Source organism: Balaenoptera borealis, assembly GCF_965194805.1.
Source record: "Balaenoptera borealis genome assembly, chromosome: 15".
NCBI lineage: Eukaryota > Metazoa > Chordata > Mammalia > Artiodactyla > Balaenopteridae > Balaenoptera > Balaenoptera borealis.
In genome coordinates this window covers 59,190,282-59,218,212 of record NC_138871.1, presented here as the reverse complement: position 1 = coordinate 59,218,212, position 27,931 = coordinate 59,190,282, and the positions used below count along the sequence as shown (strand labels likewise).

At 39.0% G+C, this 27,931-nt stretch overlaps 1 protein-coding gene across 12 annotated transcripts in view; it reads right to left on the bottom strand.

Moving 5' to 3' along the window:
• SLC8A1 (solute carrier family 8 member A1) overlaps nucleotides 1-27,931 on the bottom strand; it is a 426,970-nt gene that overhangs the window by 38,526 nt on the left and 360,513 nt on the right. The gene's annotated exons all lie outside the window — the stretch shown is intronic.

Below are 27,931 nucleotides of genomic sequence, written 5' to 3'. Positions count from 1 at the left end.
GGAAAGACGTGACGAGCATCTACATCAAATCCAGCCCTCCCACCAAAGGCACTGGGCACATTTAGTCTGTATAGGGACACTCCCACATAAGAATGCCACTTCAAGGCCGGAATAACTGTTTCACCTAAATTCAGAGAGGCAGAGAAAGTTAAGCAAAATGAAAAGGCAGAGGAACTACTCAAAATTGAAAGAGCAAGAGAAAAACCTCTGAAAAAATAATAAAACAGAAATAATTCTTCAGATAAAGAGTTCAAAACATTGGCAATAAAAATGTTAACTGAGCTACAACACCTTTGAAAAAGAAGGATAAAATAGGAGGAATCATTTTATCCAGTGTTAAGACCTACTAGATAGCTACAGTAATGAAAACAGTGTGGTATCGATGGAGAGATAGAGATATATAGATCAATGGAACAGGTTAGAGAAACCAGAATTAGACCCACACGAGTATGCCCAACTGATTTTTGACAAAGGTTAAAAAATTCAATGGAGGAGAGATTGCTTTTTCAATAAACGGTGCTGGAGCAAGTGGACAGGCATAGGGAAAAAAAGAACCTCAACCTAATTTTGTACTTTATACAAAAATTAACTCAAAATGGATTACAGACTTAGATAGAAAACTAAAACTTCTAGGAAAAAACTTAGGATAAAATCTTAGAGGTCTATGGCTAGTCAGTGTTCTTAGACTTTACACAAAAAGCATGATGCATAAAAGGAAAATGTGATAAATTGGATCTCATTAAATTAAAAACGTTTGCAAATTTTGTAATAACTACAAATGGAGTATAACCTTTAAAAATTGTGAATCACTGTATTGCACACCTATAACTTATATAATATTGTACATCAACTATACTTCAATAAAAAAAGAAAAAAATTGAAACTTTTGCTCTGTGAAAGACCCTGTATGAAGATGAAAAGACAAGCAATCAACTGGGAAAAAGTATTTGCAAACCACATATCTGACAAAGGACTTACATCTAGAATATATAAAGAATTTTCAAAACTCAACAGTAAGAAAACAAACAATCCAATCAGAAAACAGGCAAAATACATGAACAGACATTTCACCAAAGAGGATGTACAGATGGCAAATCAGTGCATGAAAAGATGTTCAACATCATTAGCCGTTAGAGAAATGGAAATTAAAATCACAATGAAAGTTCAATACATACCCACCAGGACAGCTAAAATAAAAAAATAATGGTAACACCAAATGATGATGAGAATGTGGAGAAACTCAAACATTTCTGGTGGGAATGTAAAATGGTGTAGCCCCCTGAAACGGTTTGTCAGTTTTTTACATAACTAACCAAGTCATACCACATGGCACTCTTGGCCATTTATTCCAGAGAAATGAAGACTTATGTTCATGCAGAAACCTGTACACAACTGTTCAGAGCAGCTTGATTCATAATAGCCAAAAACTAGAATCAACCAAAATTTCCTTCAAGAGTGGTTAAACAAACCATGGCCCATGCACACAATGGGATACTGCTCAGTAATAAAAAGGAAGGAACTATTGATATACACAACAACCTGGATGAATCACCAAAGAGTTATGCGGAGTGGAAAAAAAGCCCATCTCAAAGATTCCTAGCTTAAATTATACAAAATTATAGATAAGGGGAACAGATTAGCAATTGTTAGGGATAGGGGAGGGAATGAAGTGGCTAAGGCTCTAAAAGGGTAGCTCAGGGCATCCTTGTGATGGAAATGGTCTCTATCTGGACTGTGGTGGTGGTCACATAATCTGCACATGTGATAACATTTCATAGTGAGTGCATGTAAAAATGGTGAAATCTGAATAAGGTGGATGGATTGTATCACCATCAGTTTCCTGGTTGTGCTATTATACTACAGTTGTGCAAGATGTTATATTGAGGGAAATTGGGTAAAGGGTATGTGGGATCTCTATGTGTTATTGCTTTCAACTGAATATGAATCTACAATTATTTCAAAATGAAAATTTAAAAGAAGATCTAGAGAAAGATGAAAGAAAAAAATGATAACTGAATTAAGGAAAATAATTGACCATTTTAGCAAGGAACTAGAAAATATAAAAGAGACCCAATCAGAAATGAATAATAGCTGAAACAAATACACCAGAAGGTATGCCTAGCAGACTAAGTGATACAGAAGAACACATAAGTGATCTGGAAGATAGAATTATGGAAATCACACAACCAGGACAGCAGAAAGAAAAACAAATTTTTAAAAATAAAAGCAATTTGAGATATCTGGCATAATGTGGGGTTCATGAGGGAGAAGAGAGAAGGTGATCAAAAATGTATTTGAGGAAAATATGGTTGAAAACCTCCCAAACCTAAAGAAGCAAACAGATACAGGAAGCAAAGAGGGTCCCAAACAGGATGAACCCAAACAGCTCCACACTAAGACATATCATAATTAAAATGGCAAAAGTTAAAGAGAGAATTTTAAAGACAGCAAGAGAAAAACAAAGAGTCATATACAAAGGAATTCCCCTTAAGGCCATCAGCTGATTTTTCTGCAGAAACTTTACAGGCCAGAAGAGAGTGGCATGATATATTCAAAGTGCTGAAAGGGAAAAACCTGCAACCTAGGATACTCTATCCAGCAAGATTTTCATTTAGAATAGAAGGAGAGATAAAGAACTTCTCAGACAAGCAAGAACTAGAATAATTCATCAATACTAAACCTACCATAAAAGAAATGCTGAAGGGTCTTCTCTAAATAGAAAAGAAGTAAGAATCTATAGGAAAGGGAAAATCCCACTAGGAAAGGGAAATATATAATAAGGGCTGAGGATCAACCATTTAAATAAACCAGTACCTAGATTAAAAGACAAAAAATTGTAAAAGCAACTATAACTAAAATAAACAGTTAAGCGATAAGCATGAAGATGTAAAATATGACATCAAAAACACAAAATATGGGAGGAGGGGAGTGTAGATCTCTTAGAATGTTTTTGGGTTTAAATGACTACAAGCTTAAAACAAGTAGATATAATTACAGGTCAACATATATGAATCACATGGTAACCACAAGTCAAAAACCTACAATAGATATAACAAAAACCAAAAAGAAAGGAATACAAACATAATAAAAAAAAATCAACCACAAGAAAACAAAAAGAAATGAACAGCTAAGAACTACAAAAGCAACCAGAAAACAAGTAATAAAAGGGTAATAAGTACATACCTATAAATAATTACTTTGAAAGTCAATGAACTAAATTCTCCAATCAAAAGACATAGGGTGGCTGACTGGATATAAAAAAGAGACTCACTTTAGCGCTAAAGACACACAGACTGAAAGTGAGGGGATGGAAAAAGATATTTCATGCAAACAGAAACAACAACAAAGTGGGGGTAGCAATACTCTTATCAGACAAAATAGACTTTAAAAGAAAGGCTATAACAAAACAAAGAAAGGCATTATATAATGATAAAAGGATCAACACAAAAATAGAATGTTATACTTGTTAACATATATGCACCAGATACAGGAACACCTAAATATATAAAGCAAATACTAAAAAACATAAAGGGAGACATTGATAACAATACAATAATAGCAGGGGATTTTAACACCCCACTTAATGGAGAGATCACCCAGACAAAAAAAATCAATAAGGCAGAAGTAGTCATAAGTGACGCAACAGACCAGTTGGACTTAGCAGATATATACAGTACACAACATCCAAAAAAGTAGAATACACATTCTTTTCAAGTGCACATGGATTTTTCTCCAGGATAGATCACATGCTAGGCCACAAAACAAGTCTCAAGAAGTTTAAGAGAATAGAAATTATCTCAAGCTTTTTTTTTCCTTGCCTCAATGGAATGAAACTAGAAATCAACTACAGAAAGAAAAAAATGGGAAAATAGCAAACACATGGAGACTAAACAACATGCTACTAAAAACCAATGGATCAATGAAGAAATCAAAGAGGAAACTGGAATTATAATATTCCATAATCTATGGGAATGCAGCAAAAGCAGTTCCAAGAAGGTAGTTTATAGCAATACAGGCCTTACTTAAGAAACAAGAAAAATCTCAACCTAACTGACCACCTTAAGGAATTAGAAAAAGAAGAACAATAAAAGCCCAAAGTCAGCAGGGGAAGGAAACAATAAATACCAGAGAAAAAATAAAATAGAGATAAAAAAATAGAAAATATCAATAAAACCAAGAGCTGGTTTTTTGAAATGATACAATTGATAAACCTTTAGACAGGCTCACCAGGAAGAAAAGAGAGAGGAGCCAAATAAACAAAACAAGAAAGGAAAGAGGAGAAATAACAACTGATACCACATAAGGGGGGGAGGGATAAATTGGGAGATTGGGATTGACATATACACACTACTATATACAAAATAGATAATAAAGACCTATTGTACAGCACAGGGAACTCTACTCAATACTCTGTAATGGCCTATATGGGAAAATAATCTAAAAAAGAGTGGATATATGTATAACTGATTCACTTTGCTGTATACCTGAAACTAACACAACATTGTAAATCAACTATACTCCAATAAAAATTGTAAAAAACTGATACCACAGAGATACAAAAAAATCATAAGAGAATACTATGAAAAATTATATGCCAACAAACTGAACAACCTAGAAGAAATGGACAAATTTCTAGACATATACAACTTGCCAAGACTGAATCAAGAAGAAACACACAATTTGAACAGACTGATTACTACTAGTGAAATTGAATTTTTAATAAAGAAAACTCCCAGGAAACAAAAGTCCAGGACCAGATGGCTTCACTGGGGAATTCTACCAAACATATAAAAAAGAACTAATACTTCTCAAATTATTCCCAAAAATTGAAGAGGAAAAACACTCCCAAATCCATTCTATGAGCCCACCATTACCCTGATATCAAAACCAGACAAAGACACTACAAAAAAGAAAATTACAGGACAATATCTTTGATGAATATAGATGAAAAAATCAACAAAATATTAGCAAGCTGAATCCAACAATACATAAAAAGAATCATACATCATGATCAAGTTGGATTTACTCCAGTAAAACAAGGATGGTTCACCATTTGCAGATATACATTAACAAAAGGAAGGATAAATATCACATGATCATCTCAATAGATGCCAAAAGCCCATTTGACAAAATGTAACATCCATTTATGATTAAAAACTCTCATCAAAGTTGGTCTACACTCATCTCTCAACATAATAAGGGCCATTTATGACAAACCCACATCAAACATCATACTCACAGTGAAAACCTGAAAGCCTTCCCTCTAAATTAAGGAATAAGACAAGGATGCCCACTCTCATCACTTCTGTTTAACACAGTATTCAAAGTCCTAGCCACAGCAATCAGACAAAAAGGAATAAAAGGCACCCAAATTGGAAGAAAAGAAGTAAAACTGTCACTATTTGCAGATGATATGATTCTTTATATAGAAAACCCTGAAGTCTCCACCCCAAACCTATTAGATTTAGTAAATGAATTCAGCAAAGTTGCAGAATTCAAAATTAATATACAGAAATTTGTTGCTTTTCTATACACTAATAATGAACTATCAGAAAGAGAAAGTAAAAAAAAAATCCTGTTTAAAATTACATCAAAAAGAATAAAATACCTAGGATAAACTTCACCAAAGAGGTGAAAGACCTATGCTCTGAAAACTATAAAACACTGATGAAGGAAACTGAAGATGATACAAAGAAATGGAAAGATCTCCCGTGTTCTTGGACTGGAAGAATTAATATTGTTAAAATGCCATAATTACCCAAAGCAATCTACAGATTTAATGTAATCCCCATCAAAATACCCATGACATTTTTCACAGAACTAGAACATATAATCCTAAAATTCACATGGATCCACTAAGACCCTGAATTGTCAAAGCAATCTTGAGAAAAGAGAACAAAGCTGGAGCTGTCATGCTCCCAGACCCCAGACTACATTACAAAGCTAGAGTAATCAAAACAGCATGGTACTGGCACCAAAACATACACATAGATCAATGGAACAGAGAGCCCAGAAATAAACCCAGGCACCTATGGTCAATTAATCTATGAAAAAGGAGGCAAGACTGTACAATGGAAAAAAGACAGTCTCTTCAACAAGTGGTGCTGGGATAACTGGACAGCTACATGTAAAAGAATGAGATTAGCACATTTCCTTACACCATGCACAAAAATAAACTCAAATGGATTAAAGACCTAAATGTAAGACCTGAAAACATAAAACTCCTAGAATAAAACATAGGCAGAACACTATTTTGACGTTAATTGTAGCAACGTTTTTTTGGATCTGTCTCCCAAGGCAAAGGAAATAAAGGCAAAAGTACACAAATGGGACCTAATTAAACTTAAAACCTTTTGCACAGCAAAGGAAACAATCAACAACATGAAAAGACAACCTATGGAATTAGCTGGAGAAAATATTTGCCAATGATATGACCAACAAGGGGTCAATATCCAAAATATAGATAGCACATACACTCAATATAAAAAAAACAATCAAAAAATGGGCAGACGAACTGAACAGACATTTTTTCCAAAGAAGACACACAGGTGGCTAACAGACACATGAAAAGATGCTCAACATCACTAATTAATAGAGAAAGGCAAATCAAAACAACAATGAGCTATCACCTCAAACCTAGCAGAATGGCTACCATTAAAAAGTCTACAAATTACAAAAAGTTGGAGAGGATATGGAGAAAAGGGAACCCTCATACACTGTTGGTGGGAATGTAAATGGATGCAGCTGCTATGGGAAACAGTATGGAGGTTCCTTAAAAAACTAAAAATAGAACTATCACATGATCCATCAATTCTACATCTGGGTATATATCCGAAGAAAACAGAAGAATTAATTCAAAAACATACATGTACCCCAATGTTCACAGCAGCACTATTTACAGTAGCCAAGACATAGAAGCAACCCAAGTGCCCATCAACAGATGATTGGATTAAGAAAATGGTATATATATATATATAAAATATATATACATGTATATTATATGTGTATATATATATATATTATATGTATGTATGTATATATATATACACACACACACACACACACAATGGGATATTAGCCACAGAAAACAATGAGTTTTTTCTTGAACCAAGATGGCGGAGTAGAAGGACGTGCTCTCACTCCCTCTTGCGAGAACACCAAAGTCACAACTAGCTGCTGGACAATCATCGACAGGAAGACACTGGAACTCACCAAAAAAGATACCCCACATCCAAAGACAAAGATAAGCCACAATGAGACAGTAGGAGGGGCACAATCAGAGTAAAATCAAATCCCGTAACTGGTGGGTGGGTGACTCACAGACTGGCAAACACTTATACCACAGAAGGCCACCCACAGGCGTGAAGGTTCTGAGCCCCATGTCAGGCTTCCCAACCTGGGGGTCTGGCAATGGGAGGAGTAATTCACAGAGAATCAGACTTTGAAGCCTAGTGGGAATTGATTGCAGGACTTCGACAGGACTGGGGGAAACAGAGACCACACTCTTGGAAGGTGCACACAAAATAGTGTGCACATCGGGACCCAGGGGAAGAAGCAGTGACCCCGGGGGAGATTGAACCAGACCTACCTGCTGTGTTGGAAGGTCTCGTGCAGAGGCGGGGGGTGGCTCTGTTTCACCGTGGGGACAAGGACACTGGCAGCAGATGTCCTGGGAAGTACTCCTTGGCATGAGCCCTCCCAGAGTCTGTCATTAGCCCCACCAAAGAGCCCAGGTAGGCTCCAGTGTTGGGTTGCCTCAGGGAAAACAACCAACAGGGAGGGAACCCAGCCCCACCCATCAACAGTCAAGTGGATTAAAGTTTTATGGAGCTCTGACCGCCACAGCAACAGTCAGCTCTACCCACCACCAGAGCCTCCCATCAAGCCTCTTAGATAGCCTCAACCACCAGAGGGCAGACAGCAGAAGCAAGAAAAACTACAATCCTGCAGCCTGTGGAACAAAAACCACATTTACAGAAAGATAGACAACATGAAAAGGCAGAGGGCTATATACCAGATGAAGGAACAAGAAAAAAACCCAGAAAAACAACTAAATGAAGTGGAGATAGGCAACGTTCCAGAAAAAGAATTCAGAATAATGATAGTGAAGATGATCCAGGACCTCGGAATAAGAATGCAGGCAAAGATCGAGAAGATGCAAGAAATGATTAACAAAGACCTAGAAGAATTAAAGAACAAACAAACAGAGATGACCAATACAATAACTGAAATGAAAACTACACTAGAGGGAATCAATAGCAGAATAACTGAGGCAGAAGAACGGATAAGTGACCTGGAAGACAGAATGGTGGAATTCACTGCTGCGGAACAGACTAAAGAAAAAAGAATGAAAAGAAATGAAGACAGCCTAAGAGACCTCTGGGACAACATTAAACGCAACAACATTCGCATTATAGGGGTCCCAGAAGGAGAAGAGAGAGAGAAAGGACCTGAGAAAATACTGGAAGAGATTATAGTCGAAAACTTCCCTAACATGGGAAAGGAAACAGCCACCCAAGTCCAGGAAACACAGACAATCCCATACAGGATAAACCCAAGGAGAAACACGCCAAGGCGCATAGTAATCAAATTGGCAAAAATTAAAGACAAAGACAAATTATTGAAAGCAGCAAGGGAAAAACGACAAATAACATACAAGGGAACTCCCATAAGGTTAACAGCTGATTTCTCAGCAGAAACTCTACAAGCCAGAAGGGAGTGGCATGATATACTTAAAGTGATGAAAGGGAAGAAGCTACAACCAAGATTACTCCACCCGGCAAGGATGTCATTCAGATTCAATGGAGAAATCAAAAGCTTTACAGACAAACAAAAGCTAAGAGAATTCAGCACCACCAAACCAGTTCTACAACAAATGCTAAAGGAACTTCTCTAAGTGGGAAGCACAAGAGAAGAAAAGCACCTACAAAAACAAACCCAAAACAATTAAGAAAATGGTCATAAGAAGATACATATCAGTAATTACCTTAAACGTGAATGAATTAAATGCACCAAACAAAAGACACAGGCTTGCTGAATGGATACAAAAAGAAGACCCATCTATATGCTGTCTACAAGAGACCCACTTCAGACATAGGGTCACATACAGACTGAAAGTGAGGGGATGGAAAAAGATATTCCATGCAAATGGAAATCAAAAGGAAGCTGGAGTAGCAATACTCATATCAGATAAAATAGACTTTAAAATAAAGAATGTTACAAGAGACAAGGAAGGACACTATGTAATGATCAAGGGATCAATCCAAGAAGAGGATATAACAATTATAAATATATATGCACCCAACATTGGAGCACCTCAATACATAAGGCAACTGCTAACAGCTATAAAAGAGGAAGTTGACAGTAACACAATAATAGTGGGGACTTTAACATCTCACTTACACCCATGGACAGATCATCCAAAATGAAAATAAATAAGGAAACAGAAGCTTTAAATGACACAATAGACCAGATAGATTTAATTGATATTTATAGGACATTCCATCCAAAAACAGCAGATTACACTTTCTTCTCAAGTGTGCACAGAACATTCTCCAGGATAGATCACATCTTGGGTCACAAATCAAGCCTTGGTAAATTTAAGAAAATTGAAATCATATCAAACATCTTTTCTGACCACAACACTATGAGATTAGAAATCAAGTACAGGGAAAAAAACGTAAAAAACACAAACACATGGAGGCTAAACAATACGTTACTAAATAACCAAGCAATCACTGAAGAAATCAAAGAGGAAATCAAAAAATACCTAGAGACAAATGACAATGAAAACACGACGATCCAAAACCTATAGGATGCAGCAAAAGCAGTTCTAAGAGGGAAGTTTATAGCTATACAAGCCACCTAAAGAAACAAGAAAAATCTTAAGTAAACAATCTAACCTTACACCTAAAAGAACTAGAGAAAGAAGAACAAACAAACCCAAAGTTAGCAGAAGGAAAGAAAACACAAAGATCAGAGTGGAAATAAATGAAATAGAAACAAAGAAAACAATAGCAAAGATCAATAAAACTAAAAGCTGGTTCTTTGAGAAGATAAACAAAATTGATAAGCCATTAGCCAGACTCATCAAGAAAGAGGGAGAGGACTCAAATCAATAAAATTAGAAATGAAAAAGGAGAAGTTACAACAGACACCGCAGAAATACAAAGCATCCTAAGAGACTACTACAAGCAACTCTATGCCAATAAAATGGACAACCTGGAAGAAATGGACAAATTCTTAGAAAGGTATAACCTTCCAAGACTGAACCAGGAAGAAACAGAAAGTATGAACAGACCAATCACAAGTCATGAAATTGAAACTGTGATTAAAAATCTTCCAACAAACAAAAGTCCAGGATCAGATGGCTTCACAGGTGAATTCTATCAAACATTTACAGAAGAGCTAACACCCATCCTTCTCAAACTCTTCCCAAAAAATGCAGAGGAAGGAACACTCCCAGACTCATTCTACGAGGCCACCATCACCCTGATACCAAAACCAGACAAAGATACTACACAAAAAGAAAATTACAGACCAATATCACTGATGAATATAGATGCAGAAATCCTCAACAAAATACTAGCAAACAGAATCTAACAACACATTAAAAGGATCATACACCACGATCAAGTGGGATTTATCCCAGGGATGCAAGGATTCTTCAATATATGCAAATCATTCAATGTGATACACCATATTAACAAATTGAAGAATAAAAACCATATGATCATCTCAATAGATGCAGAAAAAGCTTTTGACAAAATTCAACACCCATTTATGTTAAATACTCTCCAGAAAGTGGGCATAGAGGGAACCTACCTCAACATAATAAAGGCCATCTACAACAAACCCACAGCAAACATCATTCTCAATGGTGAAAAACTGAAAGCATTTCCTCTAAGATCAGGAAAGAGACAAGCATGTCCACTCTCACCACTATTATTCAACATAGTTTTGGAAGTCCTAGCCACAGCAATCAGAGAAGAAAAAGAAATAAAAGGAATCCAAATTGGAAAAGAAGAAGTAAAACTGTCACTGTTTGCAGATGACATGATACTATACATAAAGAATCCTAAAAATGCCACCAGAAAACTACTAGAGCTAATCAATGAATTTGGTAAAGTTGCAGGATACAAAATTAATGCACAGAAATCTCTTGCATTCCTATACACTAATGATGAAAAATCTGAAACAGAAATTAAGGAAACACTCCCATTTACCACTGCAACAAAAAGAATAAAATACCTAGGAATAAACCTACCTAGGGAGACAAAAGACCTGTATGCAGAAAACTATAAGACACTGATGAAAGAAATTAAAGATGATACCAACAGATGGAGAGATATACCATGTTCTTGGATTGGAAGAGTCAATACTGTGAAAATGACTATACTACCCAAAGCAATCTACAGATTCAATACAATCCCTATCAAATTACCAATGGCATTTTTTACAGAGCTAGAACAAATCATCTTAAAATTTGTATGGAGACACAAAAGACCCCGAATAGCCAAAGCAGCCTTGAGGGAAAAAAACGGAGCTGGAGGAATCAGACTCCCTGACTTCAGACTATACTACAAAGCTACAGTTATCAAGCCAATATGGTACTGGCACAAAAACAGAAACATAGATCAATGGAACAAGATAGAAAGCCCAGAGATAAACCCACGCACCTATGGTCAACTAATCTATGACAAAGGAGGCAAAAATATACAATGGAGAAAAGACAGTCTCTTCAGTAAGTGATGCTGGGAAAACTGGACAGCTACATGTAAAAGAATGAAATTAGAATCCTCCCTAACAGCATACACAAAAATAAACTCAAAATGGAATTGAGACCTAAATGTAAGACCAGACACTATAAAACTCTTACAGAAAAACATAGGAAGAACACTCTTTGACATAAATCACAGCAAGATCTTTTTTGATCCACCTCCTAGAGTAATGGAAATAAAAACAAAAATAAACAAATGGGACCTAATGAAACTTCAAAGCTTTTGCACAGCAAAGGAAACCATAAACAAGACGAAAAGACAACCCTTAGAATGGGAGAAAGTATTTGCAAACGAATCAACAGACAAAGGATTAATCTCCAAAGTATATAAACAGCTCTTTCAGCTCAATATTAAAGAAACAAACACCCCAATCCAAAAATGGGCAGAAGACCTAAATAGACATTTCTCCAAAGAACACATACAGATGGCCAGGACGCACATGAAAAGATGCTCAACATCACTAATTATTAGAGAAATGCAAATCAAAACTACAATGAGGTATCACCCCACACCAGTTAGAATGGGCATCATCAGAAAATCTACAAACAACAAATGCTGGAGAGGGTGTGGAGAAAAGGGAACCCTCTTGCACTGTTGGTGGGAATGTAAATTGATACAGCCACTATGGAGAACAGTATGGAGGTTCCTTCAAAAGCTAACAATAGAATTACCATATGACCCAGCAATCCCACTACTGGGCATATACCCTGAGAAAACCGTAATTCAAAAAGACACATGCACCCCAATGTTCATTGCAGCACTATTTACAATAGCCAGGTCATGGAAGCAACCTAAATGCCCATTGACAGACGAATGGATAAAGAAGATGTGGTACATATATACAATGGAATATTACTCAGCCATAAAAAGGAATGAAATCGAGTCATTTGTTGAGACGTGGATGGATCTAGAGACTGTCATACAGAGTGAAGTAAGTCAGAAAGAGAAAAACAAATATCGTATATTAACGCATGTATGTGGAACCTAGAAAAATGGTACAGATGAACTGGTTTGCAGGGCAGAAGTTGAGACACAGATGTAGAGAACAAACGTATGGACATCAAGGGGGGAAAACCGCGGTGGGTGGTGATGGTGGTGTGCTGAATTGGGCGATTGGGATTGACATGTATACAATGATGTGTATAAAATTGATGACTGATTTAAAACAAAAAAAAAGAAAAAAAGAAAGAAAAGAATGAAATTCTGCCAAGTGCAGTAATGTGGATGAACCTAGAGGATATTATGCTTAGTGAAGTAAGTTAGAGAAAGACAAATACTGTATGACATTATTTCTATGTGGACTCTAAAAAATAATACAAATAAATATATATGCAAAACAGAAACAGACTCACAGATATAGAAAATAAACCAGTGGTCACCAATCGGGAGAGGAAAAGAGGAAGGGGCAAATTAGGGATATGGTATTAAGAGACACAAACTACTATGTATAAAATAAACAAAAAAATATATCATATAGCACAGGGAATTATAGCCATTATCTTGTAATAACTTTTAACAGAATATAATCTGTAAAAATACTGAATAACTATGCTGTATACCTGAAATTAATATAATATTGTAAATAAGTTATACATCAATGAAGAATAAAACAATTGGATAAGATTAAAAGAAACTGAAATAAGATTACCAAAAAATGATGGAAACAAACTTATACACATTTGTGTTCTTAATCTTCCATGAACTCTCTGTCTAAACACACCAAACCATTTAGTGCTCCCTTTCACCCCATACTCTCTGCTTCAATAATTTACATTTCATTCACTTTCTCATACCCAATCTCACATGTCCAAGTTCTACTCATCCTTCAGGGCCTAAGTCAAAGTCCAGCTCTCCGCAGACCTTCCCAGACACCCAATGGAAACAAGAGCTACCTTTTCTGAGCTACGGCAGCATATATCCTATGCTATGTCATTTCCTACTTTGTGGTACACCTTTATTTACCTCACCGAAGTGCAAGTTCATTAGAGCAGAGGCTGCTTTTATTCTCCATATGTTCAGTACTTGGTATAATATCTGGCACATGGTTGATTTTTAACAAATGACTGGGTAAAAAGGCCTTAAGCGTGAAATCATTTAATCAATAGATATTATAACCCATAACACAATATGGCATCCTGTCAAATATTTGTGAGGAGATGTTTATCCTAATCATTGGCCATATGGAGACCTAGAGACGAAGGTCCAAACTGGCTTTAGAGACTTTCTCTCATGCCTAACATATAATATTTCAATTAAATATATCAGTTATGCTTATAACAGCTTATAAGAGGTATTCAATAAAAAAATTAAATGACATAAAATAATCTATTGTCATGAGAAAAAACATAAAACAATGTAAAGTTCAGTGCATACAGTTGATATGTATAAATATTCATTACAATGTTAACAGTGTTTATCTCTAGGGGGCAAGGTTATGAATGGTTTACATTTTCTTCCATTTGGTCACTATCCTTACCAAATTTGGCAAACATGCACCCCGTTTTGTGATATAAAGAAAAAAACTGACATGGCCTTGAAAGGAAGCTTCTGACAACTGAGAGATCAACTTCATTCAATACAGTTATTTAACTGAGAAAGGAATAGAGAAACCTCAGTCAAGATGGTCTTTGGTCCCACTCCCTTCAAGAGGGGAACAGTATGTAAGGTAAAATAATTTCCCTGTGTGCAGAAATCTAATTTCAGATTCTCTGGTTGTTTGGATACTCTGAAATGACAAATGAAAAATAAATGTAATATACTATATAAAATAAAGAATGCAAATGAATGTTGGGATTGTATTTCTTTTGTATTCTTTGCTTATTCATATTTCCTATTATACTTACAAAGAATGTATTTAGTCTCATCTAAATAATGGGGTCTGTCTGGGAAGGGATGGAGGGTTGATTTTTAGCCTTTTCTCGTTCTTTCAGTAGTCATGGATACGGCAGTCAAATCTTTAGATGGAAGGAAGGCATACATACATACTATACACAAAGCAGGTACATTTCACAGGGTGAGGAGGGGGAGTGGAAGAGATGAAGAGGATATTTCCTGGCCATTAGGTGCTGGCCTAGAGCCCAGAGACATGAAGGTACCCAGGACAGGCCATAAAGTGGAACAAAAATTCTAAAAAACAAATTTCACCCACTATAAAATATTCCCAGGGCCGGCTGTGAAGGGAAGAGATATGTCTCTCTTGGTTTCCTTCCAACCCCTCCTGTCAAGCACTGAAGGACTGTAGAGCGAGGCCAAAGTCCTCTTTTAATTTTGTATTTTGTGTTACAGCAACATATTTTATTTACTAACAGTTGATTTCATTGAGTTCAACTCACAAAATTGCTTTGCATATTCACTGGACCTGACAAATACTTTTTACAAGCTTGATAAGGGACTTGTGCCCTTGACATGTCTGGGAAGGGATGTCATGCCCAAGTCTTTTATCATTTGTACTTGGGCTCTTACTAGAGATGTCATTTGTTATGCAAAGACCAGAGAATAAGGAGTAGGGCTCTTTCTAAGCTGCTGCTAATATGTGATGAGGCTGAGCTCTCCTGTCATGTTTTGTCCTTGTCTCTCTCCCAGGTACCAACACAGCTTAGTATTTCATAAATGTCTTTTGATAAACAGCTCTTAGTTTTACAACATCTTACAGTTTTTAAAGCACTTCCACAGATGTTATACTATTTGTTCTTCCTGACAGTTCTGAGGTGGGGGGTGGCTGGGAACAGTACCATCAGCCCCATTTTTTCAGGGGGGGAAACTGAAGCTCCCTAGGGTGGATGGGCTGTGAGTGCAGAAGGTGAGCTTAGAACCCACATTCAGTGATGCCTGTTGCCCAGGTCTTCACGCTGCAGTCTCGTTTCTAGGATCCTTCATCATATCCTATTCTCACCACATATTACCCCATGCTCTGAACCTAACACATCTAGACTGCCTAACTCCCAAGGCTGCTGCGGATATCAAAGAGATAATTACACAAATGTACTTTTTGAACAATGAAGCTATGCAAGTGTAGTTACTGTTCTGTGTTCAATGCAGACGCTCTGCCCTCATGAAATCATTAATACCTTGGTGTGGATCATTTGTTGCATATTCTGAAGCTATAATGAGGCAGGCTGGGACACTTTACTGGAGTGCTTGCACCTGGACAAACATCTCCTCAAGCAACAAAATACAAAGAAACTAGAAGGGATTAAAAATAACTGCATGCATGTGCAGTTGATGCAAATTATGGACAAAAAGATACAAAAAGACCAAGAAAACTCAACTGCCACTTCTGAAGAGCCCGGAGCAAAAGCAGGGTACTGTGCTTGCCCCCTGCACACAGAACCACCAAAGGGGTGGGCAGAACACCTAAGCCACCCCTCCGGCCCGACCCCTGGACCCGCCCCTACCCTCACCCCGTATGAGGAGCAAACTTGCCCTCCCTTGGCGAGTGAGCAAGCAAGGGAACCTGTTACTTGCTTTTGCTCCCCACTGCTGCAGCAGGGGCCCGAACAAAGCCTTGCCTGAATTTCTTTTCTGGTCTCTGATCGATTTCTATTGATTAAGGGGGCCAAGAATCCTGGTTGGTAACAATAACCCAGAATATTTAGATGGGAGGAGAAAGGGTGTTGGGAAGAAACACTCAAGGCACTGAGGTCCTATCTGGTCAGAACAGGTGGCGTGAGAGAGACAAGAAGAGTACTAGGTACCAGAGAGAGAAGGAAAACACCAGGTAATTCAAAGGCATTATTTGAAGTGGGGGTCCAAGGAATGCAATACTTTTTCATAGTTTCTAAGACTAGAACTGTCTGGGTAAGTCTGCAAAGGGAACACCAAAGGCTTCAGTGATTAGGTGACTTGCCAACCATCAGTGGTATAAGGAGTCATACCACCCTATTAAAATACCATCCCCACACACACTCGATTCCACGATCCTGTTTTGTTTTCTTAACAATATTCATCCTCATTGCTATCTGAATTTTATCATATTTTTGTTAAGTATCTGGCTTCATGGGATTAAACATCTGTCTTCTATTTCCCTCTAACTCCACCGTGTAGAACAGGGCTTAGCACTTAGTGTGCTCTCACTAAATATTTGTAAAATAAATAAATGAAAACGAAGGCAGAATGGCTCGGAAGCCTGTGCTTTGCCACTGTATCATATTGCTCCCTTTGTTTTAATTTTTAAAAAATTTTCATGCCTAGTGACTGGTGAAGAGGGAAGACTGCTTGAGTATTTGAGGATCAAAGATGCCACGTTGCCTCAGGGAGTCCGTTTGGGGGTTCCTCATTAGCTGTCGGTATCACCTGCCAGAATAGTTTTTTAATTTTGAATATTACTAGTCATTAATATCCCCCCATAGACTCAGCTCAGGTGTAGAAGTTGTAGAAGATCAGGTTTAATTCTTACTCTCAGGACAAGAACACTTGGTATGGCAGAAGTTACTGACGTCAGGTTCTTGTATGTGGTTTGGCCCCCTTTCTCCCGAAATGTGAAACTCCAGAAGCTCAGAAGAAAGGGCAGGCAGTGCCTGGAACCACTTCTAATGCAGCCTCACACTGAGAGCCGACGCCCTCTGAATAGCCATGGGTTAGTTTAGGGGCTTTGGTTTGCCATATTTCAACCATCTGAGGCATCACCATACCTAGAATCCTTCAGAGCAGGACATTTTCACAATCCTGGTGCACATTTATGATTATTTTTCTTTTGCACCTGTAACTCAGGAATGAAAAGGTGTAATTAGTCCTCTGCTGGGCCCATTTGTGGACCCCAGTGGGGATCATTTTAGTTTGGAACTACAGCAAGCCCTGCTTGTTATCTCAACACGTGTTTTTTTTGTTTTTTTGTTTCTTTTTACAGGGGTAACCTAAAAATAGCTTGAAATTTATGGAGGACCATGTCAAAAAGCCCCCTGGGCTCCAGAGGGCAGGGGAGGGGAGAGGGGAGAGAAAACACCACACAATTTCCTGATTGTAAATATAAGCTCTTTTCTCCTGGTACACAAAATACTGGATTTATAGGTGCTGAGCTAAACAAAGGTTATCAAAAATGGTCACGAATAGAATTGGCATTTCTGGATCATGTGCCAGAAAATGTGGCTGAACCATATAAAGCATTTTATAGATTTAAATCCTTTTCTGGAATAAAGCAGGGTATAAACAGTCATACATAGCTCATGTTTCCTTCCTGGGGAGAGGCAGGATGCGAAGTCTGTGTGCTAAGGAACAACAATGGCGTTCCAGCTGGCATCGTGCATAAATGCCAAGCACCGTGACTTCATAGCCAGAATACACACTATCCCCAACAGATACTACCATTCTTCTATAGTCACATGTAAGATTCGTCTTGTAAATAGAGTCAGCATCTCATTTGCCTTTTCTAAAAATACCAATGGGCCTTACATTTGTTTTGTTGCTCATGCGGTACCCATGACATGGAAATTAAATTATGCTTTTTTATAGCCCACAGTTTTTTTTAAGTTTAGAAACAATGTGTCGTTCTTTGGGGGGAGGTCCTGGCACATGCCTCTGTTCTATAGGCCTTGGTCTCTGTTCCTAATGGTTTCCATGGATTTGTACTGATCCAAGGGCCGACACGGTGATACACAGGGGCCATGGATGAGAATAAGCATCTGAAGCTTGCCTCCTTAGTACTGTGTTATGATAAACTAACTAAAGGACTGTTAAAGTTTTTATTTTTTATTATTAAACGAGGTGTTACCCCAAGATTCATAGTGCTAATTATAAGTACCACTGTGTGATATTTTCTCCCAGCAGTCCCTAATATATGAGCCACGATTACTGCTGGCGGGAGGGTAACGGGACTGTTTTAAAAGGTGAGCAAATCCATATATGCACAAAGCATTGAAGATGAAAAACATCTCACACACGTAGACTGTAAACGTCTGTAGAGATTTTGTGATGAAATAAAAATTTTTAAATCTTACAGAATCCATGGTAAATCCCTAACATCATGTATAACAAGTAATAATTACTATCACATAGAGAATCCATGACATTTTTGCATTAAAATTGGTCCTGTTAAATATTGAGAAAAGACGAATCTGTCAAGTCAAAAAGTATATTAGCGGTTATCTGGGGCTGGAGATAGAAACGGCGATTACCTATGTATGGCCATGAGGGGTCTTCCTGGGGTTATGAAACATTCTAAACCTGGATCAGGTTGTAATGGTTGCACAACACAGTAAATTTACTAAAAAAAAAAATCACTGAATTGTATACGTCAAATGGGTAAATTTTATGGTATGTAAATTATGCCTCAAAAAAGTTGCTTAAAAATGCAGGCTGGGGCTTGAATTTAAAAGAAAAAATAAAAAAACAGTGGCCCTTGAAAACTGTCATTTTCATTATCTTATTTTCAAATGTGCAAAGGGAGAAATGAAAGTCATCACCTGTGCATTGTTTACTGGTCACTCAGTAAAGGCCCACACTTGCTAATCCCCAGGAAGGAAAACACCTAACATGCTCTCCCTACACTTGACGCTTGCTCCCTTTGGAATACACCTTGAGATAGAAAAGAGGAAGCTTACATTTGTTTACAACCCACGTCCATAATACCAAGTCTCTAAACACAACACACACACACACACACACACACACACACGCACACACGCCCCTGAACAGCATGATGTTTCTGCCAGGTTGTCCTTGCTTTGGCTGACCTAGAGTTTATAAAAAGGCCCAGTTAAGAGTAGGAGGACATATTTTTAACTCCCCTTCCCTTACGCTGTGACTGTTACGGGACTGAGTGAAGGGGGCCGGCGTGCGGTTGGGACACTAATCCTAAACCTGCAAAGCTTCAGATGAGGCGTGACACACGCCGAGCACCCCTGCTCCCCGGACCACCTCCCGCTAGATGACATCCTCGTTATCACGCTGCTTCCTCCCCAGCCTTGTGCTCAAGGCCAGGTGCCCGTGCAGTGCTGCCCTTGGAGAAAAATAGAGGGGTTGTAATTGACAATGAAAAACCTTAAAAGGATTGAATACAAACTCTTCTTTTGTAGAGTTTAAGTTTTGCAGAAGGAATAAGGATGCAAAGAAAATTTTGAAATGGGTCTTTTCCAGGCTGGCTTTTACTAAATGCTTTTGGGCTTGCTGCATACAGTCTATTTTTAGTTTAGGATAATAGGCATTTCTGGTGCCATTTATGGAGCGCATCTTGTGAAATCTGGTGTCTGGCTTTCCTTCATTTCGCTCTGTCCTTGTAAAGTTTTGCTTACGTAGGGTCCCTTCAATTTTAATGACATCACCCATTCGTGGGAAAGTGCGCTGGAAAGTACAGAGTTTTACCCCCCACAGCGCCTCACTGGTGTGAGGTTAAGATAAGTTTCCATGGAAAGACATTTGAGAGATTGGGGCTGCCCAGGGCTGCTCCTCTGGCTGTGTCCCTGGGTGGCTTTGCCTCCTGGCCTGACTACAGATCAGAGGGCCCGTCTGCAGCAGTTCTGACCTTTCCTGGCAAAGAAACTGACTGTGTATTACAGCATTTGAAAACAAAATATACCTGCGCTTTAGGGTCCTCTTGGGAGAACTGACACCATAGCCAGTGGGAAATCTTGGCTCAGAGTAAAGTAACTCTGTTTTCATTCCCATTTAAGATGATGTGAAATGTTAATCATCCAATTTAACACGTATACACACTGGAGCAGTGGCACTTCCTCTTCAACTTGCGCTGAGTTGAAATGCCAGCGCTCAGGGGTTAAAGCTCACAGAGACTCAGTGGCACGGCAGGAGAGAGGAACACATTTGGGGATGTTCACCTCATCAGAATTCTTAGCACAGGATAATAATAAAAATAGCCTGGGAATTTTCTTGACTTTCTGTTTCTTCAATGGCTGCAATATAGCAGAGCTAAAAATACTGTGGGAAGCCTAAACCCATTTATCAGTACGTTCAAGGAGAAGGGGAAAGAGATCTAACATTTTTTATCAGGTCCACTGTATGTAGGGCCTTGCACTGGATACTTTATAAAGGCATTCTCATATAGTCCTCAACTCTGAGGTGGATTTTCATGTGCCCATTATTCAGGTGAAGAAACTAAGGCTGAGAGAAATTAAGCAATTTGCCTCTAGTAAGTGGGGGAGGGTGGGTTTGAACTCAGGTCTATCCGAATCTAGAATTCATGTTCTTTTACACTCTGTTGGTGCATGTTCACTAACATGGCACTAAGAGAAGATTTTGCATAATTTTCCTGAGATTGAGACTGTTAACCAGGTAACCTGTGAGCCCAGCAATGAGAACACCGCATCTGTTTGAAGCAGAATGGAGAGGAAGTGATTCAATCAGTCTGATTCCTGCTGTCTCCAAGGTAGCTCAGATGGCTGGGGGAATTCAGAATGACTGGGTACAATATCCCCTGAGAAGAGTTTTGCTTTGGGCAGGGTGCTGCTGTGTTGCCTTCTGACCCCATCTCTTTGGTTAGGTCAGGGGCAGGCTGAGTGTGTATGTGGCTGGATGCTTTGGACGGTAACCTCTAGTGATCCTGCCCCCTGGGCTTCTACTTCTGCTAGAACACTGGAACTTGATTTCCTAAGTTGCCCTTAAGTCTTTGCAGAACACGTGACTGCTGAGAGAGCATCCCCAATATACCCTTCCTGGGCCCCGCTGACCCCAGTGCCTGGGCAGCCACATATCACAGGCAGCTTTGGTCTAGACCCGGAATGACCTAACCTCCCTTGTGGTTTTGCTTAGCAGCCCATGGCTGTGCTGATGAAGATTATCTTGGCATGCTATTTTTCACCAGCTAGGTCAGAGTTGAACATGTTGAAGAGTTTCCAGTCATCTTAGTATTTCCTACATGTAAAAATTGAAACACTAAGAATCTTTGGGTAGAGATTAGGTCTTTATTCATTTCTGAAGTTTTCTGAAGCATAGACTCTATGAGGTGTTTGATGCCAAAGGGAATAAAGATAGTGTCGGACCTCAAGGAGCTTGAGTATAATCCACTGTTGCATGCTTTAAAAATGGAAAATACTAAAATTAAGGCAAAAAGGGAAATGAGGAACTTCCTCCAAATTGTAAGCTATATGGGAAAGAGTATATGCAATGCTTACTCTGAAACTAAATCCCAGGTGGAATGATAGAGTGGTTAAATACCAGATTATAAGAAAGAGATAATATGGATTGCACCATTTACCACTGATATAAACTTGGACTAAATATGGTCAAATCATTTCTCTATAAGCCTTAATTTTCTCATGTAACAGTATACTGGTGCTTACTCTCCTATATGCTGTTAAGTAGCCTTTCCACAGGGCCACCACTATATACATCCATGGATGTGGTACCCCGTACACCTCCAGGGCATCATTTAGATGATGCTGAGCTCTTGAGATTGCAGCCTACAACCTGTGCAACCATGCAAATCACTTCAGGATCCACTTAGAGATGAAGCAGCAGGACATAAGTTGTAAGTAAATGTTACTTAAGCATACTCTAGAAATGCATGCTCTAGAAAACGAAGAAATATCTTCGTTTTCAGAGGTGTTAGAAGTCAGGAAATTGAAAACTAAAAAAAGAAATCAATTGCTAATTTTTTGTTACAAAAACAAATATATTTTCTAGCACAGTGCCAAACAGATAGAAAAATCTCATTTTCAGGAGATGGGTCTAAGGGACCAAAAAACCTTGGGAGGAGGGAAAGTCACTTCAAATAACTTAATGATATAACCTGAACAAGATAACAGATAATGTATAATGTATAAATGGTATTTATGCCTAGCACACAGTTGGAGCTACGTAATAAATTTAAAAAATTTCCTTCTCTGGTCATAAAACTTTTCATTCTCATTTTCTGATGGTTTCTATTCCTTCTGGCACTTTGAGAGTTGATCTCAGTGTAAATAATGATAATTATTTCTTGCATTTTATACCAACTTACAGTTTACAAAGTGCTCTGAAACCTGTATTACTTAATCTCATCAACTCTTTAAATTGCCATGGGTTATTATGGCTATTTTGCAGGCAAGAAAAGCAAGGCTGAGTCAAGAAGTTAATTCCAGCAACACAGTGAATAATGGTTAGAAGTTCTCTTTCCTGAATTCAGTTCTAAAGTTCGTTTCTATACCCTCTTGGTGCATATTCACCAACACTGCAATCAGAGAGCAAAGTGAACAGCTCGTATGGCTGTTTTATATCATGCATTTCTTATGGTATTTAGAAGTCTGGATGTGGTAACTTAAAAATGACATACAATTTCTCTAAAGTAAGATTTTTAAGAAAGATTCCATATACAAAATAGGGAAAAACCCCTAAAATTGTCTATTTCCTTCTCCTCCATGCCTTAAAATCTCTAGGGCGAAATAATTCCTACTTGACAGAACTCAAAGCATATTCAGAACACTGGAAGCAAACAGAAGTCTGACAATGCCAATGGTTAAGGGACAGCCTAGAATACCCAATTTTTAAACTGTTCTGGTCCCAAGAGTAAACAACCAGTAAAGGGAAGATAAAGTGGGCAGTAGGCAAGCTTCAGGCACAAGCCCAACCAAGATGTACGGAGAAAGACCAAGGCAGGACTTAGGTCAAACTATTCCCAACTCATCAACATCTCAGAGTTTTCTCTGTAATTCAAGAGGAATGCTTACTTCTATTTGACTTGATTGAAAAGGAGCAAGAGATGAAAGGAAAAAAATCCATATTTGGAATATGATGTAGAAGCTTGACTTAATACACGCAAGTTTTGCTCGAGTAAATGACTATATGCTAAAACAATGTCAATTACAGGTGGTCCCTACTACAGAAAAGGCTGGGCTACAAATGTTCCTTCTTACACTTTTTTTTCTCTTGAATTTTGAGCCTGTTTTTCCAGAGAAGCGATGTGATATAACATGGTTATGACCCTATGCCGGGCTACTGCAAAATACTATCTTGCTTCTCACAGTTCCCACCACAGACACAATTACGAATGAGAAAAAAATGTTTCTGCTCTGAGACTCTCAGTGCTCTGAAGTTTAGTTTTGACCCTTCTTACTACAGTAACCTACTCAGGTATACTCTACTCGTCAAAAATAAGCTACACTATAGAAATAGCTGTTCATCTCCCTTGATTCTAACTTTAATTCTTAGTTGAATCTACAAGGTGTTAGGAAGAAAGCAATCTGACAAACCAATTCATACTCATGTGTAAATGACTGTCCATTAACTTATATATACAACATACACATACACAAACACATGCACAAACATAATTGCATTACTTATGTGTTAGCTAGGCATCATTCTGGGGGCCAGGGATATAACAGTGGAAAAGGGCAAGGTTTCTGCTCCCAGGAAGCTTACATTTCAGTGAGGAGGGTTGGCCAATAATAACGCTCCAAAACAAATAAACCAAAAAATCCACAAAGTTATAAATACATAAAATAGGGTGAGATAATACAGGAAAACTAGGTGACCACTTTTTTGCATTGTGTGGTTAGGGAAGGTCTCTTTCAAGAGGTGACAATTTAAGATGAGATATAATTGAAGACACAGAGCCAGCCTTGTGCAAATGAAGGGGAAGAACACTTTGGGCAGCTAGCACAACCCTGAGGAAGGAATGAACTTGGTGCATGAAGGACAATAAAAAGGCCAGTGGGGCTGAAGAGCAGTGGGCAAGGAGGTATACAGAACAGAAAGACAGGAAGGGGCCAAATCACATCGGTCTTTGTAAGCCAGAGTTATGCTTTTGAAGTTTATCCTAAGTGAAAGAGGAAGCCTTGGAAAATTGTAAGGAGAAATGTGGTCTCAGTTACATCTTAAAACCATCTCTAGCAGAAGCATGGAGACAGATAGGAGGCTACTGCAGGGGTCAGAGTGAGAGAGAACAGCTGCCTAGACCAGCATGGCTGTGGTAGAGACAGCTAAGTGGGTCTGATCAAGATATACTGTAGAGGAGAGATCTGCAGGAGTTATGAATGGATTCACTGGGGATGAGGAAAAAGGAATCAGGAACACCTGGGTAGATAATACTGTTTTCCTGAGAAAGGCAAGGTATGGGAAGAATAGGTTTGGTTGAAGGATAAGGCAGCTGGGCAGTAGAAGTCAACAGTTCTATTTGGATATGGTACTTTTGAGCTGTGAATTACACATCCAGCACTGATATAGGAAGGCGGTTGGTATATGAATCTAGAACGCAGGGAAAAGTTGAGGCTGGGGATCTACATTCGGTACTCACTGGCATATCGATGGCGTTTAAGCCTTGGAGACTGGGATGATGGCCCAGGGGGTTAGCATGGACCAAGAAGAGGGCTGGGGACCAGGCTCTGGCTCTCTCCAACATTGAGAGGTGGGAAGAGACTGTCCCCCTCTTCTCCAGACAGACGGCTCTGTAGAAGGGCCATTCAGGCAGAGAGGCTGTTCCTCTATTAACAGGTGTGGGTCTTTAAGCTCTTACAGGCACACCTGAGGGTGGTCAGGAGTCCTTTTCTGCCAGTAGATTATAATGAACATTTCACTACCAGTTGGTATGAAGAAGCTCTGTCTCACCTGCAAAGTCATAAGCTCTTTTTTTCCAAGATTTTGAATATGGTAAAAAAAAAAATACTGTTAATGAGATACATAGATATTTAATCCAGCCTTGAGGCAGGAGGACTAATAGAGAAGGTTTTCAATGCCCATAAGGCCATCACAATCTAAGAATCTAAGTCTCACCTCGGAGGAGGCAGCAGTTTACCAAACACTAGCCAGGAGCCCTTCTGCCTTAGGAAAACTGTCAAGACGTCAGCCTAAACAAAGAGCTGGGCCCCAGGACCAATACAGATGAATGGTAGGGGTAAGTGAAGAGAATTAGTTCTCTTTTTTCTTCTGCCTATAGCAACTGGGCTTTGTCACTTGGGAACAATAGCATCTTTTTTTCCCCCTGATAAGTCAGGAGATATAATAAAGCAATGCTCTGAAGCATCAGGGTTGAAGAATAAAGTCAGAAATATTGAACAAGATGCTGAATGAACAATTTGCCATTTTTTGGGGGGGGGAGGTCTGCTTATATAGATATGATCATCTGAGATTACCTGTGAATATATTGTTTCGGGAGTATGCTACACAGTTAATACTGCAGCAAATTATAGGAATTCTCCCACTAACAGAGCAAAGCAATCTGTTTCCCAATGGGAAGAATTTACGGCAGTGTAAGGAAACCATTTTGACAACTAACAACTCGCTGTATTAGCCCTCAGGCTTTCTTACCTCTTGATACCCCTACCTGGGTTCTGAGCTGCTTTTTAAATGGCAGAACAAATGACTCCAAGCACTAGGGTCACTATAATCCACATTTCATGTTACAGAAAAAATTTTAATCATACGGCTTCCATACTGTTCAAAAGAGTTCATTAATACACGAGATACAGAGCCACTTTGGCAGATTGGTATATAGAGAAAGGAGCCAGTTTTGAGATATTGGCATGACGAGTTGAGAAAAAAAGAAAAACACCCCAAGACATTTTCAGGCCCAAGGATTTCATGTAGGAAAAACATTTTAAAAATCCCTTTTAAAGCAAGAGATGCATTCGGTAGGATCAACTGCTGACTTTTCAGAAAGGCAGGCTAATTTTGGATAACTGTCATGAGACCTAAGTTTGCCTTCATTACCATAATTTGCACATATTCTCCTCAAGGGTTAAACCCATGGCCGAGAGTGTGTACTAACTTGGGCACCGCTTGATAGTGATTTAAGCCTTAAGGAAAGAAGACTCTCCCAGACATTTTCCTATAGTAACCTCTGACAGAGCCATGGCTATCGATGATGCTTAGCTCCTGTGGTTGTATACATGTTCCCTAAACAAAGCAACTTAATATGGATATTTTAAGGTCTTCCTCTTGCTTGCTACATTTCTGGTCATTTTTGGAAAAAATTAAAACTAAAGACCAGGGCTTCCCTGGTGGCACAGTGGTTGAGAATCTGCCTGCCGATGCAGGGGACGCGGGTTCGAGCCCTGGTCTGGGAAGATCCCACATGCCGCGGAGCAACTGGGCCCGTGAGCCACAACTACTGAGCCTGCGCGTCTGGAGCCTGTGCCCCGCAATAGGAGAGACCGCGGCAGTGAGGGGCCCGCGCACCACGATGAAGAGTGGCCCCCGCTCGCCGCCACTAGAGAAAGCCCTCGCACAGAAACGAAGACCCAACACAGCCAAAAAAAATAAAATAAATAAATAAATAAGTCAGGAGCTCTTTAAAAAAAAAAAATTAAAAATAAAAAATAAAGACCAAATATAGACCTGTTGGAACACAGCTGGGGTTGAGGGGGAAGAATCTGCTCTCCTCGGAGGATGAGCAGTGAACCGGAAGACTTTGCACAGCCCTGCTCACTAAGGCGGGGAGGAAGAACACTCTCGAAATCCCTCGGCTCCTCCATTAACTCAGCTGGACCCCAAAACCACGCTGGGCCCAGCATGACCAGGACTCCTAAACAGTCAATCAGTTGTAATACACCATGAGCCATGGCTGACCAGTACAAATCTGGACCCTTCATCCATCCTTCGTTTCTCAACGGTGAGGCGTCCAAATTCATACTTGTCAGATCCTCCCCAGCCATTCAACACCATAATCACAAAAGCTGCACTTTTACTGAATTCCACGTCCCAGATGCTTTACTAGCTGTATCATTTATAGGCGTTTTCTCCACTCCTTACCCTGATTCTGCAAGTTCATACGGTTGTCCCTATTTCATAAATGAAGAAACCGAGGCTCAGAGAAGTAATCTATCCATAGTCACTGAGATAATGAACATCTGAGAAGAACAGCCAGTGATTTCAGGCAAGAGACACATGGTTTAAACGGTGCTTGTTTTCAGACTCAAAAGCCAGGTTGCCAACTATGGCAAGTGTTAGTAGAAGTCACAGCATTTTCATTAAGGCTGTGGCAAAGTCGGAAAGTGGGAAAGGAATGGCACCATCCGCAGGGCTGTATTTCCCCTCAATTCCTCCCTTTTCCCAAGCCCACTGCAACCCTTGTCATTGACCTTCTGCTGGTAGAGATGCAAGTCTTGTTGCTCTAAGTTGAGAGTACACATCTGTCAGGATGTCAACTAGTGATGCAAAGTAGGTCCAGAACTTCAGTTACAATAAGCTCTGATGTGTATCAGAATCACCTGTGAGCTTAACACACATTTCTGGGCCCTTCTTTAGACCTTCTGATTCCGTAGGTTGGTCGTAGGTCTCAGGCATTTGCA